The 19,450-nt window shown below is 34.8% G+C and overlaps 1 protein-coding gene across 1 annotated transcript in view; it reads right to left on the bottom strand.

Annotated features, from left to right (window-relative positions):
- Positions 1-8,936, bottom strand: part of LOC116417913 (DNA fragmentation factor subunit alpha-like) — a 243,519-nt gene extending 234,583 nt beyond the window's left edge. The window contains exon 1 of the mRNA XM_032602181.1: positions 8,508-8,936. The gene's annotated coding sequence lies outside the window, so the exon portion shown is untranslated. The remainder of the gene's footprint in view (positions 1-8,507) is intronic.
- Between the last annotated feature and the right edge of the window lie 10,514 nt (positions 8,937-19,450).

Raw genomic sequence — 19,450 nt, 5'->3', positions numbered from 1 at the left:
CGAAAAAAAATTTTAACTTTCAAAAAAACTTGTTTACAAATGTGTGATCTTTGTAGCCTGTACATGTGAACTAAAGAGCCTTAAACCCTAAACCCCTAAAGAACAAATAGGCTAAATGGTTGTGCTTTTTAACCAAACCACCTCAAATTCCTAAATTTGTAAACAAGAAAATTCTGTGTGTGAAGCAGTTTTATAATTTCCGTAGAAATTGTTATCAGAATGTTATTGAAATTCCTTTATTGTAAATTCAACTTATATTGTATTTTTGTTTATAATATTAGAGTATAATAATAATCTACAATCTTTTATCCTTTGCCATAGTGCATTTTTTGTATTGAGCATAAAATATATTATTTTACGATGTTTTTACAATAATGGTAGTCCTCATAAAAGTGTTTAAAGCACAATGCTTTTTTGCACCAACCACATCGTACAATTGCAATGTTTGTGCACCCTTCTATTTCACAATGTGTTGCACAAGACTTTCCAAAACTGAAATCTATAGGATTATCAAATTTATCTGGTTTTTCATTGACGTAACCGCTTTTATACCAGGAATATTTAAACAAATCTATATATCTCGGTGAAGACAGTTGGTTGTGAACCAATGATTGAAGTTTAATTATATTATTTCTCACATGTAAATTCATATCATGATCCATTAACATTACATTATCAGAAAATGTTCGGACAAAGTTTTTCCAAATACGGAATCCATAGACATCAAGTGGTTGTATTTTTCCTGTGGTTCCAGTTGAAATTTTTTTTATGTTAATAATTTTATTTTGTGGCATTGTTTCTTCTATAACTTTGTCACAATGACCACTCCAAGAATCAAGTAATAGTATTGAGTGATGGCCTACATAGGGATAAAATATTTTTTCCAACCAGATTTTGAAGTGATCTGCAATTAAACGACTTACTAATTAACTGATCAACGATATTACAATGTAAAAATTGTTATTAGTTCCCTTACTTGTTGTTAATTTTCCAGATTTGGATGCTTCCACGTACACGTTTTCTGGTCTAAATATGTTTTGTTCTACAATAGGGCCAAACTTGCCACTTGGTTCCTTTAAAACAAGAAATAGCGGTGACAACAGTTGTCCAGTAGCTGATATTAGTGGCTGTATAGTATAACTATGCGTTGTTGCTGAAATTGACTGTACCAGACATTGCACTTGCTTTTCTCCTTCTACTGCTAATGTTCTTCCAGAATGCATTTCTAGCTGAAATCCGCTCTGATCTGTATTATACAAATTTTCGAGTCCAATCCTTGGTATACACGATTTAACGTCATCGATAAATGCATCAGCTTTAGCCGTAAGTTCTGCACTACTTTCTAGTGTTTTTCTTGTTATGAACTTATTTATTTTCCTAGAAACTATTCGGTGTGCTTGCTTAAATTTGAGTAACCAATGTTTAGAAGCTTTGAATCTAATATCATCAAAACCAATTTCTTTTTTAGCTTGTAAGGCCCATCGAATTATATCTTCATCATGGATAATTGAACCACTGTCGAGAGCTGCTTGAAAATTATCCAGGGTATACTGACAAATTTGTGCTACTTTTTCTCTATACGTGCCACCTTTATTAATTGAATGAGCCCAACGACGTAGCTGACTAATAGATGATACTTTTTTGAATCTGTTTTGCACTGTTTTGCGACTTAAATTTTGCTTCGTTTTGCTACTTCTCCAAAATTCTACAGCTCTTTTTTTGTATTCAAAATCTAGTTCTTCATTATCTGCTGTACATTGATTTGTTGGTGCTATATCCGGATCAGGAAAATGATGTTGCACTTCATCTTCAATTATTTCCGCATTATGGTCTTTATACTCTTCTTGAAAATCCAAAGAGTCATCAGTAATCATTTCTACATCGTTGAAATCATGTGTTGCATCTATTAAAATTTCTTTTATTTTTTCGGCCAACTCTGTTTCGTGATAATTCGTGACACTATCTGGTATGTTTAACGCTTGAAAGTATGCTAATAATAAGTTTAGAACGTTTAACGGATTAATTTTCATTTTTCAATCTAAAATGAAAACAAGCGGTAAAATTTATACAAGCTGTGTTTTTGCATGTAAGGCACGACTGCTACATTTCTACCAGAATAAAACGAGTGAATGTAAATTGAATCAAATCATTAATTTATGCATTGGAGAAGAATTCTCGTTCCACTTTGTGATGTACGGAAAACTCTATTTTTGGTTTTATTCAACTTTTATTCACTTTGAAATTGAATAATGTAAATCTATATAAAATCACTAAAGAAAATTTTCTACAACTGTATGATACCACTGACAAACAAATAGACGTACTATTCTTACTTTCCGGCATCGAACTAGAATACCCACAAAACTCACTCACTGCCTAAAAAATAACACAGGCAGCTGAGGTAAACACTCGATGAAAACAATCTAAAAAAAGAACATAGTGATTCGCACATATTGTCAACAACTTTTATGAGTGAAAGACATTTATCTGTGGAATTATCATTGAATGTACGATAACATTCATTAAACTAATGAATGCATATAAAATTCCCTTTCAATAACAACGTGTTCTTTAATTGCAAATGAAGTTCGAGTATTAATATTCTTTTATGTATTTTTACCAATAACAAAAATTATCATAGTAATATAATAATAATAATAATAATAAGAAGAATAAGCATAATTGCAATAGCAATAATAACAGTAATACTGATAATAGCAATGATAATGAAAAATAATAATAATAATTAGAATAATATTTATTATTAAATTTAGATTTTTTGATAAATTCATTAAATCGTAGCAAATAGTATTATTATGGAATTCCAGACTGTAAATATTTTACTATAGATACAATAATCATTACTTCGAGAATTCATCTAAAAAACTTTCGGCTTACGAAATAATTGTAACAATGAAAAACTCCCAAGTTTGACAACATTAAATTTGATTACAAAACGCAAAATAGTTTGATAAACTAATTTTATTAACCTATGTTTTTTCATTTGCAAAAAAGTGTGGACTTTTTGAATTTATAAAATTATATAATTATGCAATTTATGAAATACTTTATAATTTATGAAATTACTTTTGAAATTATGCTAATTTATAAAAGCAGAAAAATAAATAATCTTTGATTGAAACAGAAAACGAGACGTTATTTGTTACATACAAAATGATAGAATAAAATATCGGTAATATGTCTATACTCGTGTCTACGGTAAAGCATAGGCCTTCGGCTTGTCTGGAGGTTAGGGGTTTGGAGTCGTTTGGTTAAAAAGCACAACCATTTAGCCTATTTGTTCTTTAGGGGTTTAGGGTTTAAGGCTCTTTAGTTCACATGTACAGGCTACAAAGATCACACATTTGTAAACAAGTTTTTTTGAAAGTTAAAATTTTTTTTCGACATTTTCGTCCACCACATTGGTTTCGCCATTTTGTATTTTTAAAATCTGATATCAGATTTGTAAAGAGCGATCTCGAAAACCCCTATATACAAACCTTCTACAAAATATTATGGATTGATGTATACTTATAGTTATTTTGTGTTAGGGGTGGTTTACCCCCCTAAGGGGAAGTATCTATGAAAAAACCTAAAAACTTAATTTGTTTATTATAGATGTTTACAAATTTTTCCAAATTTTTTAGTCGTTTAAAACTTTTTTATTATATAAAATTTTTTTTTCGATATTTCCGTCCGCCATATTGGATCCGCCATTTTGAATTTTGAAAATCTGATAACAGATTTGTAATCAGCGACCTCGAAAACCTCTATATACAAACTTTCTACGAAATATTATGTATTGAATTACATATTTACAGTTATTTTGTGTTAGGGGTGGTTTACCCCCTTAGGGATAATATTTATGAAAACACCGAAAGACGTCAACGAAATTTTGTTATTAAGGATGTTTAAACATTTTTTCCAATTTTTTTTAGTCGGTTTAAACATTTTTATTATAAAATTATGCCAAAAAATATATGTTTTCAACCCCTAAAAAATAGGGGATGCTACCCATACTCTTCAAATCACCATGAAATACTTGCTCTTTTTGTAAGAAATAACCTCCAATTTGTTTCATTGAAAAATATTAATTTTAAGCCGAGATATTTAAAAAAAAATGCTTTTTGGGGGTTAACTTTAGGGGAGGTTTTTACCCCTTAAAAGTGAAAATTAGCCGATAAAAAAAAATACGTGTCTCTTATTTTTTTATGTTCTACAACATATATGAAAATCATCAAAATCGGTGAGTTCGGGTTGGGTACCTTTCCTTGTAAGACGGATGAGAAGGATGATTTACATGTGAAAAGTTTGTTCCTGTTTTAGACTAATAAATTGAACTCTGACAAAAATACGTAACATAGGTTTTTGTCGTGTTTTTGCCCGTAGAATCGATATCCGCATTCAGTTTTGCAAAATTATGACATTTTGGGTTATTTGGTTAAATAATTTGTTATAAACAATTGTGATCGACAAAAGAAAAAACACGGGTATTTTTTTTTTGGTTATGCAAAGGATGGCATAGTTCGTTTCTCGATATCTCTGCCAGGTTTTGCCTGGTTTTTAATGGATTAAGGTGGAAATTTGTTAAATCATATTTTAAAATTACAACATTTTTTTATTATAATTTAAAAGGAGCTTTGCTTTATTGTAGGAATCTTTAAATATATCCGTGAAAGTTAATAATAAGTATTTTTGGAATTATATTGGCTTTACGATTTTTTTTTACCATAAACTTTTGCGTATGGATGAAGTGTTTTATAGAATTTCTCTGTTTTCATTAAAAAGGCAATAAATGTGCATATTTGTGTGGGGAATGATCGTTAAGTAATCAATAAGTTGTTTTAAGTCAGTACAAATCGTAGACTATATGACGACGGGACGGCAAGTGTGCATTAAAATATTTTTGAAAATTGTAACCTTTTTTTCATAACCACTAGTCAGCTGATCTCACCTGCTGAACTTTAATGCTTGATGCTTGACATATATAAAATTGATTAGTGATTATCAATTCAGAAATTTTTTAAAGCTGATTATAACTTTATTAAATGTACCTTTATTAGGTGTAAACTAGCTACTGTTGATTGGGATGATCTGTTGGAAAATCTTGATGCCAATAAAAGCGCGGAAAAATTTTGTGGCTTAATAAATTCTCTCATTATGTTTCGCTCAAATGATGTTTTGCAACCACATACCCACATTGGTATACTTCCAAGCTTATTACGCTAATAAAGTCAAAAAAGGAGGCGTACTGGGTTTTTAAACAGACCGATCTAGAATCTGATTATATTTATTTTAAGAAGCTTAGGGCCATGTGCATTTGATTGTCGAAAATTAATTATAAGGACTATACTGAGTCGGTTGAAAACAGCATTAAGTCTATAATCCTCGGTCTTTTTGGTCATATATAAAGCAAGTGAGGAAGGACAATGACGTCCCACGTAATACTAGATATAACAATGCTTTCGCAAATTCTGATCGTGATATCGCTAACCAATTTGCCGAATTCTTTGGTTCAACCTATTCGTGTTGCCTACTTCGTACATTCTGGTAGACTGCAAAGTAAACTCTTTGAACAATATCGTTATTACTAAAGATGAACTTGTAGCAGTGACGAATGGGTTGAAAAACAGCACAACTCTTGGTCCGGATATCATTCCTGCCCATTTTGTAAAGCGTTGCATTTCTGAAATAACAGTTCCGCTGTCGAAACTGTTTAATGACTCACTGGCCGCTGGTATGTTTCCTAGTATCTGGAAAAAATCCTTCGTTAACCCTATTTTTAAGGATGGCTGTAAGAATGATATAACAAACTATAGACCAATATCTATTATTAGCTGCATTACCAAGATTCTAGATACCTTGGTTGCGTCTAAACTAAGCAGTTTTCTAGTCGATACTATTATTAAAGAACAATGTGGCTTTGTATTAAAGAAATGGACGTTGTCGAATTTGCTCGTTTTTACGAACTTCATAACTCAAGCATTTACTGATTTGAGCTAGGTGGATTCGATTTTATACCTTGATTTCTCTAAAGCATTTGATAGTGTGCATCATTACCTATACTCATTCATAAAGTTAATTGTATTGGTATCGATGGTGCTCTGTTACGGTGACTAAAATCTTATCTATCGAACAGAAACCAAGTTGTAAAAGTAAGAAATGAGCAATCGTTTGAAATCAGTGTACTCTCTAGAGTGCCACAGGGCTCGCATCTCAGTCCTCTACTATTTTCAATATTTGTTAACGATGTAATATCATGCTTGAAATTCGTGAATCTAGCAATTTATGCTGATGATATAAAAATCTTCAATATAGTTAATTCTCCAAGGGATTGTAGTGGGTTACAGGATGATCTTAGTAGAATTTTTGAGTGGTCACAAGCGAATGGCCTTATGTTAAATTTAAAAAAGTGTAGTGTAATCTCATTCATTAAATCTAGGCAACCTTGTGTCTTTGACTACAGGTTGCCCAGCACTATTTTGAATAGAGTGAGTGAAATAAGGGACTTAAGAGTATTTCTAGACAGAAACCTGAGTTACAAAAAGCACATTGAATATTATGTAGTCAGCAAGGCATCTAGAGTGGTTGGCTTCATATCGAGAGTCTGCAGAGATTTTAAAGATGTGCAAACAGTTGTTACTTTGTATAAAACCCAAGTTCTCCCGCTTTTTACCTACTGTTGTCAAATTTGGCGTCCCTTCTACGATTATTTGATCAATTATATGGAAGCTGTTTAACATCGGTTTCTTAGAATTGCCAATATCGCATTTGATAGATTTGATCACGACTACACCTGGATGATGCCGACTCTGAAAATTAATCCCATCGACTCTTTGTGTAACTTTCATGATGCGCTACTAGCCTACAGGGTAATTAATAATTTGATAAACATTTCAGACATCACAGACATTCTTGCGCCTAGAATGGTAAATTACAATCTGCGCAATCCTGGTGTAGTACATGAAACCACATGCTCGAACCATTGTATGTATTACTCGACGGAACACAGACTACCTCGTATTTGGAATAATACTCCCTCGAATGTGAGACCTAGGTACATTGGCTTTTAAGACAAAGTGTAAATCGTTAATGCTACCATATACCTGATGAGATACATAGTTAATAATTTTGTTTAATAATTTATCCACTTAATATACAAATCAGAATCTGTGCGTAGCGGAACCTGCATTATCATTGTACGTTTAAGATAAGGGCTGTAAGCCCGTGTATGAAAAATAAAAAAATAAATAAATAAATTGTTTTAATTTGATAATATGACATCATGAAATAATGGTTGATGACTTGGTACGGTTAAGTGAAATGAAGTTTAGTGCATGCAGATCATTTAAACTTTGTGAAGATATTATTCTAACCTCAATGTCTACTAATTAGTTTAACCAGATATCATGATATTATGTGCTTATTTCATTTCCTAACCTTATTCTAATTATAATTAATTATGCAGGTAAATTTATGTTGATTAATGAACATTCTAACCTTACAATTGTATATGCATGACTAGGGAACGAAATTTAAGCAGATTAACTTTAAGGAGCTGTGTATAAGCTTCTATTACAGTAAGCGGTTATTTAGCGGTTTTCTAAGCAGTTCGTTAGCGTTATTGGTTAAATGAGCCATTGCTAAGCCATTAAACGGTTGACATTTCTAACAGGGTAGTTGACTCTTTGCATATGAATGTTATTATTTATTGCTTTGGCGTTAATCAATTTTATCAATTTTTTAAACATAAAACAATAAAGAACTAAACCTGCAGATGTTTTTGTAAAATTTGCTAGTTTTTGTCACAGTTGAAAATGTTATAGTCTTTGCAGCTAAATATGAAGATATGCTAGTCATCATGGCTGAGAATTAAATCTGCTAATATTCATTGGTAATTGGAGATGTGCTTACTATTCTTTGTTGGAAGCAGCGATACAATGTACCAAATACCAATGATTCTTATACACAAATTTACATACTTATATGATAGATATAAAAAGCTAATTTACATTCTAAAATTTAAATTATGTAATTTAATTTTGTAAATTTAATGGAATTATTATAATTTATTATATTTTATTGATTTTTACATTTAATTACAACTTCATCAATGTAATATTTTGTTTTGTCTTATTTCAGACATAAAATACAATTTAAACACAAATGAAAATGTGTGAATATAGATATTAATTCATATGAAATTAAGTTGTTAAATTTAATTTTGTTTGCAAATTAATTGATACACCAGGGATATTAATTTAGATAAATGTATACATTTTAAAGGAGATAAAAACTTTATTACAACTATAACGACTTTAAAAGAATACTCACAATCAGTTATAATTAAAAATTACATATATGACAGAAAATATCCATGCAAGCAGTTTTCATAAGGTAATGTTACATTCAAAAACAAAACAACTCATATAATCTTAAAAAGATAATATTTAACTCTACATATTTTAATTATCTAATCTAATTACGTTTAAGTATAAATTAAGTACGTTTTTATTCCTGAGGTTTTGATTGATCAGCAATGCAATTTAAAATGCGAGATTCAAGATAAATTTAAAATTTAAAAATATTGGCACTGTTTTATAGTATTCGATCATGTACCAAATTTTTTTTAAAGAAAATTTTCTATAATTTATAAATGCTGATATTTTACTAATACATCTGTAACAATTATACCAGATTACTGTGAATAAAATGTAGCATTTCTCAAGACTCAAAAGTTGTCAATTTTTATTCTCATCTATCTTATTGTATATCTTATTTTATTAAATTTATATTATTTTTATATTATATTTTCTAAAGTATAAGTGATGCTGCTGCCGATTAGGACTACGCCCTCTAGTTTAGGCCTAGTATTACTTTTCTTAGTTTTCTCCAGGGAAACTGGACAGAAGAGAACAGGTCCTAGTGACTACTATCAGAGATTAGAGGAGAGATTGCCGATGAGCATGGGCGAAAGCGTGCCGTGCGAATGCAGTCGTAAGCTAGCGCCGCCCTGCGGTTTTCGCTCCGAACTATACGCATCTAGAAGCAGCGGAGGAGAAGTAGGGGCGGCCGTACGCAACTAGCTTCCCCACCAGCAGCAGCGGCGAAGAGGGAAGTAGAGAGTACACAATCACATCGCGGCGCGGCAGAGCATAGAAGAGAAATAATATAAGCGGCGGTAACTGTCAAGGATTCGGGCTTACGCGGTGAATATGATTCATAAACAATGATATATTTATAAACAATCACCGATAAACTCTATTACAGACTAATGTCTCTAAGCCCTTAATGCCAGTGGCCATAATCGTCTTTATGAAATCAACCCTCATAATTAAAAACTTTAATTTTTTAGACGGATTATGGTTTAACTGACACAAACACGTTAAGCTTAAGCTTAAACAAAGCTAAATTAAACTAACAAGCCAACCCAGCCTCCCGATAAACATATGCACTTTCAGTTTTTCTCCATCAACGATGATTGTGGCGGCGCGGTCTACGTTGTTGCTTGTTATTCTTATGCACTCGGGTTCGAGTCCGAGTCTCAGCAAATCTTTTTTTTTTTTCTACTTGCTGATAAAATATACAGTATACAATAATAACGCAATATGCCATTATGCTTCTGCAATTATATTTCAATTTAGCTAAGTATACGGTGGACGGGCCTGCAATAAATATAGGTATAATTTACTTCTTAATCGTTTATGAAAAAAAAGTATACAATGAAACTTCTTGAATTTTTGGAATACAAATTAATAATTTTTTTTTTAATATCAATGTAATTAATAAAACGTTATCGTACCAATAAGATAATTTAAATTTATTTAAAATTGTATTTTTTCTTTACGTAAAATACTATAAATAATGGTAGTTATACATTGCAGGTCCCCTCTGTACCGTATACTTACCTAAATTGAAATATAATTTCAGAAGTAGAATGACATATTGCGTTATTATTGTATACTGTATATTTTATCAGCAAGTAGAATAAAATTTTTGCTGAGACTTGGACTCGAACCCGAGTGCATAAGAATACCAAGCAACAACGTAGACCGCGCCGCCATGATCGTCGTTGACATATGAAAACTGAAAGTAGCATATGTTTATCGGGAGGCTGGGGTGGCTTATTAGTTTAATTTAGCTTTGTTTAAGCTTAAGCTTAACTTGTTTGTGTCGGTTTAACCATAATCCCTCTAAAAATTAAAGTTTTCAATCATGAGTTTTCAAAAGTTTTAGATTCGAATTTTTTTACATTTATGTTGTTGTTTAAACATTCTTTTTAGTCCAATAATATGCCCGAATAGTTATTTGGCGTTGGTTGAAACTACCGCGAGGTGTGGATGCGCAAATTCGACAGTCGCCGTTTGTCACTTTTTCTCCAAGAATATATAGCGCCTCTCCCTTCTCCTCCACTGCCGCTGGATGCGTATACTTCCCCTACGCTCCTTTTCTAGATGCGTATAGTTCGATCGCAATCCGCAAGTGTCGTCATCATCGAATTCGCCACGCATTTTTAACACGGCATCGGCAATCTCTCCTCTAATCTCTGCTACTATACTGTCAGCCCGCTGGCGACACATATACATATACGCTATATAGGTAAGTGCCGCCGACAGCGCCAATTTAGGATAGGCATTAAGCCTTTTTCATTGCAAATTTAATAATTAATAAGTCGATTTTTAATACAAAAAAAAATAAAAAATGCACATTCTAGTAATGCTTTAAACATTTTGAAGAATAATTGCGAATGTAAGAATTAGCTTTGGCTACCCCCTTTTTGACAAGTTTCGCCACTCGATTTGAATATATGTACTAAAAACGTCTGGTTTCCTCCCGCGTTCCGCGTCCATGAATATAAGGTTGATTCGTTTCGTCTTTAGAACTTATATTTCGATTTCGAGCGCGCGATTATGATTTTGTTAAATGAGGACGATTTTACAATTATTAACATCAACACCTTCTCTCTGCGTTTTCTTCGGACTGTAGACCGACAATAGGCCGCATATTAAAAGTGTGTACGGAAAATAGTACGAGACAAGATAGATCATTCCGGGTGGAGGCTTCCCTATTAAAAATTTTACTTAAGGTCTTATATAAGAACGTAGGTAAAATCTTATATCAGATCTTGGGGAAGATAAGATCTTATCAGCGATTTTTCAACCAAGAACTAACATAAAATCTTCCGTAAGATCTCATACAAGATTTTATGTTCATGATATTTTATGTTCATGAATATTCGATGAAAAATATTTTCATCGAATATTCATTCAAGATCATATGCAAGATCTTACCACCATGATCAATACAAATCATTTAATTTATAATTTATTCAAGATCTTATGTAAGTTCTTATAAAAGACCTCATGCAACACTTAAAGAGATATTTTTTAATTCATCATTTCCCTGCTGGAAAAAGTGAATAGAAATCGATTAGAATTCACCATTAAAGTCGATAAGATTTCAATTGACTTGAATAGTGAATCTTAATTCCATTTTTTGCATTAGAACTTGATAAAACGTGATAAAATACGATAAAAATCGATATAAGTCGATAATACTCAAAATGAAAAATTGCAATTGAAATCAATAGATCATGATCTTCTTGAAATTCTATCAACTTCAATTGTAATTTTTCATATTAAGTTTTATCGATTTATATTGATTTTTATCGTATTTTATCACTTTTTATCAAGTTCTAATGCAAAAAGTGAAATTAAGATTCACTATTCAAGTCGATAAGTGATCTAATCGACTTCTATCGACCTGTTCCAACAGGGTTACTTAAGGTCGTATGCAAGATCTTATATTAGATCCTATGTATATCTTGAGTAAGTGATCAATAAAACGGTATCTTTTTAAGTGTTATATCAGATATTAGATAAGAACTTACATAAGATTTTGAATTAATTATTAATCAAAAGATTTCTTTTGTTCATGGCGATAAGATCTTGCATAAGATCTTATGTAAGAAATTAGGAAAGATATTACGTAATGTCATATGCAAGATCTTGTATACTATCTTGCGTAAGATCTTGAATGAATATTTTCTTGATGTTTTGATGGAATGTTAATAAAAAACAGGCATATAGATTGAAAAAAGGAGTTTATTTGTATGAAGGAAATAGCTCTTGACAAAAGTATCGATGCGATCTCGGTGAGCTGTCCTAAAGGACTGAGGGGGGCCCGCTCGCTCTGCGAATAAAAGTCTACGCTTCGCGTCAAGGGAGGAGCGCCCTCTGTTACAAGATTGAGGAAACTAACTTCTACACTTCCGCCGTTTGCACAATCTCTCGATTTTCGTATTATTGTAAGAAAGATTCTTTGCTTACTAGACCGAGGCTGCTGGACAAGTACAAAAAGCGATTTCTTGGCAGAGCTTTCGTGAACATGTCTGCCAGGTTCTTTTCCAATGGTACATACTTTATGTTAAGCTCACTATTTTCGTATTTCTCGCGAATAAAGTGGAACCGGATGTCGATGTGTTTAGTTCTTTTATGGAACTGAGGGTTTTTAGACCTAAAGATGACACTTAGAAACATTAATGACCCAATAGCCTCTCGGTATGGTACCGCGCACTCGTTCTTGCATTCCAGATCAGCTGGTTGTAGTCTAACATTCGGATCTGCCGGCACACACATCGGTTTCGCATCATTTATTTTGAATTTATCCAGTGTCTGTTTTAGGTACAAGCTTTGATTACTCGGTTGAAAATAATTAGGCGAATTTAGTATATGATATTGTTATATAATTTTATTATATGATTTTTTAGTCCCAAATATTTATGTAATAAAATCATGTACAAAAATTATGTAATTTGTAACACAACGAAATTTTGCCGTGCAATAACGGCGTTCGGCGCAGTCGGGGTAGACCGTCTCAAGACTGTATGAATGAGAGAGAGAGAGAGATAATTAGATTAGATTAATTAATTTTTATTTGCGTACATTATGTTGTACGATTCAATATGTACAGCAGAGTAGTAAAAGTATAAAAATAGTAAATTTGAGGTATCTGTTTTAGTAGCTGTGTAGTGTCAAAATATGATGAGGTGAAGATGGGTTAAGCGATAGTGACCAAGTGTGTGCGTGTGCGTGACTGTGTACACGATGTTTATGCGTTTTCGAGTTCGAAAAAGTAATCTTTAGCTAGTTTCTTGAATACTGCGATGGATGTAGTGTTACGGAGGTGTGATGGCAGGTTGTTCTATAGGTATGAAGCGCTGATATGAAACGAGTTCCTCAGCGTCTCCGTCGCGAAAGTAGGGATATCAAGAGATGTCACTTTCCCCCTAACAGGCAGGAGTGCTACGCGAAAATCGAAGTAGGCTAGTACGTATGATGGTACGGCAGTGTTAAACATTTTTCGTAAGAAACAAGCAGTGAAAAACTTCCTGCGTCCGGCAGTGGTAAGCTCATCTCTCCTTACACCATAGATGTACCGAATCCCCATGTTCACGAGCCTCTGTAGTTTTAAGTCGAGTTCCTGCGTCAGGTCACAGTATACAAGAGAACAGTAGTCTATAAGGGGAAACAGGAGCGCTCGCACTAAGTGCTTGCGCAATCTGAGATTGGTACTTTTTCTGAAAAAGTAAAGCCTGTACATTAGCGAGTGAGCACGCTTACACACTTGTGTAACGTGCTCCTTCCACGTGAGTTTAGAGTCAAGCACCAATCCCAGATTACGCACAGAAGATTCAAAGCTGACCTGGGCACCCCCAATGTTGATATAGGTGTTAGCTATTGAAGGTAGTGGATTTATGTAGTAGGGGGAGCCCAGGACAATTGCTTTGGTTTTGTTAACATTGAGTTTTAGCCTGTTCTATGCAGCCCAGCCCATTATCCTCTCGGTATTAGCACTCATCCTGTTTGATAAAGAATCGAGCTCCTCAAGGTGGCATTGACTGTAAATTTGCAAGTCATCCGCATAGATGAGATGGGAAACATCGGTATCAAGACAGGAACCGATGTCGTTGATGTACAATGCGAACAGCAAGGAACCCAGAACGGATCCCTGCGGGACGCCGATATTAAGACGCCGAGGGGAGGAACGTTCGCTATTGTCACCAACGACGGCCTGCTCTCTCCCAGTGAGGTAGGAGGCAAACCAGCGGATGAGCTGTTTTGAGAAGCCGAAGATGGATAGCTTTCTCAGAAGCCTGACGTGACACACAGTGTCAAACGCCTTGCTAAAGTCAAAGAGAAGGAGAAGTGTTACTTTCTTTTTGTTTATCCCGGGCCTGGCATCATCAGTTAGCTTAATTAGTCCAGACTGAGTGCTGTGACCAGTGCGGAAGCCTGTTTGAAGATTATCTAGTAGGAGCCTTGATTCAAGGTATTCTGAGACTTGCCTGTGCACCAGCCACTCCAGGGCCTTGGATAGAAAGCAGAGAAGTGAAATCGGACGGTAGTCAGTCACGGCTGTTGGTGAACTGACTTTGTTGAGTGCGCGCACAAGCGACAATTTCCAGGCAGATGGGAAGCAGGGTTCGCTCAGGGACAGGTTGAAAATTTGACTAGACCAGGAATCCATACTTGGGGAATACCCATATTTGGGGAATCATTCAGTATGCCGCGATGCATTATGTGCTTTACGGAAGATTATCTGAGGGATCATGTTTTTGAGTATAAGACGGAAGAAGGGCGTAGAAAAAGACCTATAACTGCAGGAGTAGCACAGGGTTCGATCTTGGGGCCGGAGTTCTGAGGTATCTTGTACGTCAGGCTTCTAAATCTTGAAACGCTGAAAAACGTGACGCTTGTGGGATACGCAGACGACGTGGCCACGGTTATAACTGCACGAAACGTGGACATCGCGCAAGCGAAGTTAAACGCGATTATGCGAGAATGCTATGGTGGATGACGAATCACGGACTGACCTTCGCGCCAAATAAGACCAAAATCGTTATCTTGACAGGAAAGCGAATACCTTCCATCATACCTATGAAAGTAGGCGGCGAGACTATAATGATGAAATCATCGGCCAAGTATCTAGGACTAACTCTGAACACGAAACTGAACTATGGGGAACACCTAAATCGCATCTGCTAGAAAGCCACGGCTAGGATAACGCAACTTAGCCGACTTATGGCCAATGTCCGCGGGCCTAGGCCAATAGTTAGGCGGTTATTCGTGGCGACCACTAATTCTATCCTGTTATATCGGGCAGAGGTGTGAGCCGATATAGGGTAAATGGGTTTATACATTTCGGTTTTGGATCTATTTTCCCCTTCACTCGTCTTTCTTCAATGTGCCGAGATGTAGTCTAAATAATTTATTAAGCTCGGAGAGCACGGAGTAGTCGGCTTTAAGCACTTTGGTTTTAGATTTATTCCTGGCTTCACTTGCCTTCCTCCGATGTGCCGAGGTGTTGTTTAAATAAATTATTATTCTATGGAAGCGTAGGGTTAATGGGTTCATGCATTACGGTTTTGGATTCATTCCTCGCTTTGCTCGTCTTCCTTCGATGTGCCGAGGTGTTGTTTAACTAAATTAATAATTTGGAAAGCGTATGGTTAATGGGTTTACGCATTTTGGTATTAAATTTATTCTCGCTTTGCTCGCCTTCCCGTGACACGTATTCTATTATAAAACTCGCTGTACGTAGGGTAGGTTGGTTTAGAAGCTTTGGTTTTAGATTTACAACTCGCCGAGGATCGCCTTCCTTCGATGTGCCACGTATTTTATTATCGAACTTGCTGCACGTGGGGTAGGTGGGTTTAGAAACTTTGGTTTTAGATTTTTTTTGCTCTTGCTGGCCTTCCTGACTATGTGCCACGTATTTTATTATAAAACTTGCTGCGCGTAAGGTAGGTTGATTTGGGGTGCTTAGAATTTGAATTTTTTGCTCCCTTTCCCTCGTCTTCCTCTGATTTGCCACGTATTTTATTATAAGACTCGCTGAGTTTAGGGTAAGTGGGCTTAGAAACTTTGGTTTTAGATTTAAAATTCACTTTACTTGCCTCCCTTTGATATGCTCGCGTATTCTTCAAATAAGTTTACTTTATTTAAAACTCGTGGCGCATATGGCCCAAGAAGGTTCAGGAGTTTTCACTGCAGCCGTATAACTGCAATCTTTATCTCTCGATTGCAAAGCCATTTAAATTCATTAACAAGAATTCACGATGCAATTGGATATCAGATTTGTTATCCGCAATCTTGAAAGACTGTGTTGACAAGTTTTTTTTTAATCCGATGCGAGATTTGTCATCAGGCACTCTGAAAATCCCAATAGTACACTCCTTTTTATGAAATATTCAATATTGAATTATTTTGCATAAATAACACTGTTTAAACAAATGATTTTGCGAATCTGATCAGTTTCGTAATCAGTAACCTAGAAAATCCCTAGTAGAACACTAATTTTTGTGAAAAACTTAATTTTGCAATAATTTGCATCTCTCTCTCTCTCGTCGGTTTCTGTCTAGACTCGGATGTTTCCCATCTTATTTACGTGAATGACTTGCAAATTTACAGTCATTGCCATCTCGAGGAGCTCGATTATTTATCAAACAAGATGAGTGCTAATGCCGAGAGGATAATGCGGGCTGGGCTGCGCAAAACAAGCTTAAACTTAATGTTACAAAAACCAAAGAAATTGTCCTGGGCTCCCCATACACATAAAATTACTTCCATCCATCTTTGTGCAAGCTACTGCTGCTTTGTTATCGCACCATAAGATGATTGGAAAGTACATCACATCTGGAATTATTTTCAACGACAGACACATGCTGATTGCTTCTCTACAAGCATCACTTATAGCCACATATTCGGCTTGGCATGTTGACAGAGCCACATAGGCCTGTTTGTGTGTTCTCCATGCTATCGTATCTCCGTACAACGTAACTAAATAACCGATAGTAGTAAGTGAATTCTTGCAATCTGCAAAAGAATGCCTGAGAATGACTCCATTCCTTCACTTAATCCTCTGTACGTTAATTGCTAACTCGCAGAGTAGGCAATGTATTTAAATATCCTAGTGACCATTTTCCATTCGTTTTTGGTCGGATTCTGCTGATGTCTACTTAGCACGTTGACTGCGTAGGCTAAGTCCGGCCTTGTACCTGATACCAGATACATCAGGGAATCAACCACTTCTCTGTATTCACGTTAATTTACAACTTACTCGTTTGTTGATTCATTCTCTTGTAATTTTCTTTGCTTGCTTAATACTTAATTGGTGACTATGGGGGTTGATTGACCTTTGGCCTGTCCGTATCCAAATTTCGTTTGCATCTTGGTTATAAACTTAATTTTGTCCAATCTTATGATCCTTTCTTTTCTATTTCTTGATATGGTAATTCTTAGAAATTCTTTATTTAGGCTCATCTAGGAATTTCATGTCGAACTTCTTACTTCATTCTTTCTGTACTTCTCTCATTTTGGGCTCGGTATTACCTGTTAGCAATATGTCGTCGACGTACAACAAACATGGGTCTTTATTGTTTGCCAGAAAGCCTAGTTACTTAGCAAACTCCGAGAAATGTGCATTCCAATTCTTTGGACTTGTTTTCAACCCATACAAGGATTTGTGTAGCTTTTAAACTTTTTTTGTCTCTGATTTTCATAGTCTTCGAAACCATCTGATATTTCCAGAAATATTTCTTTCTTTATTGGGCTGTGAAAAAACGCTGCTTTGACGTCCAGTTGCCATAATATATAGTCGTGTTTGTTTGCTATGGCTAGGACTGATCTTACAAGTGCAAGTCGTGATACTGGTGCGTATGTTTCGCAGAGATCGTAGAGGTTCGAATCTTCGAAGCCTCTTATGACGATTTTTGCCTTGTAGTCTGGGTATTCATTTCCGTTATCTTTACGTTTGAAGGCCCATCTTGAGTCCAAAATTTTTAATTTCTTGCCATCCTTGCACGTTCTACTAACTACTTCGTATACTCAGTTCTTCTGAAGTTCTTTCTGAAGGTATTCTTCATGTAAGCTTCTTTTTCTTTGCTTATAGCTTCTTGCCATCTGTCTGCATCTGATGACTATACAGCTTCTCGATAAGATTTTGGATCCCCGTTGATAGATGTCAGCAGTACATAGAGACTATATGGAGCATCCTGAGCATCTTCTGAACTCACAATTTCTTTACTTTGAGTTTGCCTTCGTCTAACGAGTCTATATATTACCTTTGGGGCTGACTTCGCCGTTGATTTTTGATTTTCTTCACGTAGCCTGCCTCTTTTCTTTGATGTTAGAACGACTTCTTGGGATTAAACCGAGTTTGCCTCCTTGAATTCGAATATTAACCAAGTCTCTTTGTTCAAGGTGTCAATCGTTATTGTCCAATCTTCGGGTTTGTAGACATCTCCGAAGACCTTGCTTTCGATAAATTGTACATTTCGGCTTTCGTACACTTTACCATCTTCTGGGTTCATCAGCAGGTAGCCCGTGTCGGTATATCCTGTACTAACACTGTTTTATTCGATAGTTTATCGAACTTGGTTTCTTGTTGTCCTTGGACCTTGGTAAATGCCAGGCATCCAAATCTTCTGATCTGATTGATGTATATTTTTGACGCTGGGTTGATCATTTATAACGGTGAATTAAAGTTGATTGACTTTTTACACTGCAGCTTTTAATGCCAGATCCCAGGCATTTGCTGGCAGTCTGGAATCATACATCAGAGCTCTTGTGATCTTTTGGATTGTCTGATTGTAACGTTCTGTGAAGCTGTAGTGTATATGGGCAAACTGTTCTTAGTTTCGCGACATATTTATCCAACACCTTCTTGGTCTTCCCACATAATATTTCATCTTTTCCGCATATATTTCTACATTTTGCTATGAAATCGTCAATACACTCAGCAGCGTCTAATTTCTACTTTACTGGGTAGGCCATCGCAAAATTCCTTAATATCCGGTTACAGCTTTTTCAGAGTCTTTACTTTATTCAGAGACGTGTGTCCTAACCTAATGTGCCAAAAGTTCATAGTATTTACCACGCTTGTTGACTCATCTGTGTTACTGTCATCAGTTTGACTTGTCGGGTTTATAATTACTTTTTCATCGCCAAACATTACCCCTTTTTCAACAGTTTTTTCATGGCTTTTATGGGAGACCAGAGCATTTGTGTGTATCGCTTGGCTCTCATTTGTTTTCAACTTCATATGTCAATTGTCCAAAACAGATTTTCAAACTTTTCTTCTAAGATCTTTTCTTTCGTATTTGGTTTGTGAACAATTATTGTTTTATTGTCCAGATATACACATAGGCTCTGATCTGTGAAGCGCTTAAGTGACAGCAGATTCTTTTGCTGTTATTCAAAAACTAATAGGTCTAAAGATCTAATGTTTTGCACATATATTTTTTTCATAACTGTTAAAAAAATAATCAAATCTAAATTGCTATTAACTAAAATACTTTTAATATGGAACTAAAAATCTATTTAATTCTAAACATCTATTTACAATAGCAAATTAAATATAAATATGAATCGTGAGCGCTCTAGACATA

This window comes from Nasonia vitripennis (assembly GCF_009193385.2).
Source record: "Nasonia vitripennis strain AsymCx chromosome 5 unlocalized genomic scaffold, Nvit_psr_1.1 chr5_random0006, whole genome shotgun sequence".
Classification (NCBI taxonomy): Eukaryota; Metazoa; Arthropoda; class Insecta; order Hymenoptera; family Pteromalidae; genus Nasonia; species Nasonia vitripennis.
Note: the sequence above shows the minus strand (reverse complement) of the source record. Positions and strands in the feature narration are given on the sequence as shown.